Source organism: Emys orbicularis, chromosome 1 (assembly GCF_028017835.1).
Source record: "Emys orbicularis isolate rEmyOrb1 chromosome 1, rEmyOrb1.hap1, whole genome shotgun sequence".
Lineage (NCBI taxonomy): Eukaryota > Metazoa > Chordata > Testudines > Emydidae > Emys > Emys orbicularis.
In genome coordinates, this window is record NC_088683.1 from 209914911 (window position 1) to 209917951 (window position 3041).

Here is a 3041-nt window from a genome sequence, read left to right on the forward strand (position 1 = left end):
CCGCATTGTAGTAGAAGACCCTCCCTTGCTTCCCAGGTCACCCTCAGCAGCGAGATATCGTCCAGGACGAACTCCTGTGGAAAACGTGGGGACAATGGTCAGTATAGGGGCCCTCTGCAGCTGTTGGCTCTCCCCAAGGCACAGAACCCAAGAGGACGGTACGGCCGTGAAACAATCAGTCCCCCTTGACCCTGTGCTTACTCACCATTTTGGGGCTCCCACGGGTTATGTGCGCTCGCTTTGGGACGGGCAAATTATGCTATTGTGTAGACTGTGCTTGCCCTTAAGTATGGGGGAATCATTGCTCTGTCTGGTGCTGCCTCTGTTAAGTGTTGCATTTTGCCTTTACAGATGCAACCTTGAGATCTCAGCCATCCATGTTATCACTGGCCGAAAGACTCAAAAGAATTAGGAAGAAGCCACGTAGAAGCAAGGAAGACATGCTGCATGAAGTAATGCAGCAGTCCCTTAATGAGAATCTAAAAGCGCAGGAGTGGAGGAAGAGTGAAAGGAGGATCCGCCAGCAGAATGCGGATCGCCAGCACAAAAGCGCGGAGCTCCGGCAGCAAAGCACAGATCGGCTGATAAGCATCATGGAGCGCCAAGTGGACTCTATCCAGGCGCTCATAGCCATGCTGGCAGAGCACTACCGTGCCCCCTCCCCCGCCCGTAGCCCTTGTCCCAAAACTCTCTCTCTTGTGCCCCCATGTCACCTCCAACCCACTTTCCCCAACATCCGGGTTCTTATCGCCATCAGCTGCCTCCAACACCTGTAGCTTCACCACCCAGCCCTGAAAACTACGACCCTTACCCACTGCACTCAACCCCCATCACCATGCAGTATAGCCATCCTGAAGTGCAGCACTCACTGCACAGCACTCCAGACAGAAAGGCTGAGTATGAGAACAGGACATACGCAAATCTGGGATTGTACCATTCCCCACCCCACCCCGTTGCCCTTTCTGTTTCCCAAGCAGTTGTGTTTCTTTTCACTAAATGAATTTTCTTTTCAATAAATGGATTTTTTGGTTTGAAAACATTCTTTATTATTGCATAAAGTAAAAGATACCTTAGCCCAGGAAAGCAACAGGCACTGCAAATCAATGTAGCAAACAGATTCCTACTAACATTGGAACCACTGCACTTCACTCCCATGCAGGTGGCTTTCAGCCTCAAATTTCTCCCTCAAGGCATCCCTAATTCTTGCAGCCCTGCGCTGGGCCCCTCTAATAGCCCTGCTCTCTAGCTGTTCAAATTCAGCCTCCAGGTGTTGAACCTCCAAGTTCCATGCCTGAATGAATCTTTCACCCTTCCCTTCACAAATGTTATGGAGGGTACAGCTCGCGGATATAACCGCGGGGATGTTGTCATCGGCCAGGTCCAGCTTCCCATACAGAGAGCGCCAGCAGCCCTTTAAACGAATAAAAGCACACTCCACAGTCATTCTGCACCAGCTCAGCCTATTGTTGAACCGCTCCTTGCTGCTGTCAAGGCTCCCTGTGTAGGGTTTCATGAGCCATGGCATTAAAGGGTAGGCGGGGTCTCCAAGGATCACAATGGGCATTTCAACTTCCCCTATGGTGATCTTCTTGTCTGGGAAAAAAGTCCCGGCTTGCAGCTTCCTGAACAGGCCAGTGTTCCGAAAGATGCGTGCGTCATGCACCTTTCCGGGCTAGCTTACGTTAATGTCAATGAAACGCCCACAGTGATCCACAAGCGCCTGGAGAACCATCGAGAAATACCCCTTCCAATTAATGTACTTGGAGGCTAGGTGGGCTGGTGCCAGAATTGGAGTATGCGTCCCATCTATTGCCCCTCTGCAGTTAGGGAAACCCATTTGTGCAAAGCCAGCCACAATGTCATGCACGTAACCCAGAGTCACGGTTCTTCTGAGTAGGATGCGATTAATGGCCCTGCAAACTTGCATCAACACAATTCCAACGGTAGACTTTCCCACTCCAAACTGGTTCACGACCGATTGGTAGCTGTCTGGAGTTGCCAGCTTCCAGATTGCAATAGCCACCTGCTTCTCCACCGGCAGGGCAGCTCTCAATCTCGTGTCTTTGCGCCGCAGGGTGGGAGCGAGCTCCTCACACAGTCCCATGAAAGTGGCTTTTCTCATCCGAAAGTTCTGCAGCCACTGCTCGTCATCCCAGACTTGCAGGACGATGTGATCCCACCACTTAGTGCTTGTTTCCCGAGCCCCAAAGCAGCGTTCCACGGTGGTGAGCCTGTCCGTGAATGCCACAAGCAATCTCGTGTCGTACGCGTTACGCGACTTGCTATCATCGTCGGAATCCTTACTGTCAGTTTGGATCTTAAGGAGTAACTCGACTGCCAAACGTGACGTGCTGGCGAGACTCGTCAGCATATTCCTCAGCAGTTCGGGTTCCATTCCCGCAGACCGAAAGGGAAGACAGAGCGCGCAGCACAAAAAATGTTGAAAGATGGCGCCAAATGTGGACGGAAGCATAGGGATTGCTGGGATGCAAACCGATGCATCACGGGGCGTTGGGACAGGACCCAGAATGCCCCGCACTCTCCGCCCCCTTCCCACAAGCCACAGTGCCAGAATGGGAAGAGGTGCTCTGTGGGATAGCTGCCCATAGTGCACCGCTCCCAATGCCGCTGAAAGTGCCGCAAATGTGGCCAGGCCAGTGCGCTTGCAGCTGTCAGTGTGGACAGACTGCAGCACTTTCCCTACTGTGCTCTACGAAGGCTGGTTTAACTCAAAGTGCTCTACATTTGCAAGTGTAACCATGCCCCCAGCTACCACTCACCAGAGGCAATAATCACTGAGTGCTTAGGACAAGGAAAGTTTATGGGTTTTGTCATTATTTCTGGGAAAATAATTATACTTAGTACTGCGAAATCTCTTTAATTTAGGCTCTAAATGCAGTACGTGAAGTTCAGTGCTTGCAGCCCTCCTTAACATGGAGAAACAGCCAATGGAGACTACTTGACCTCACATGTATTATTCTATTTTGACAAGACTAGCCTCCCCTCTTTAGCGGCTGGTGCTATAATATATGATCTCTTGT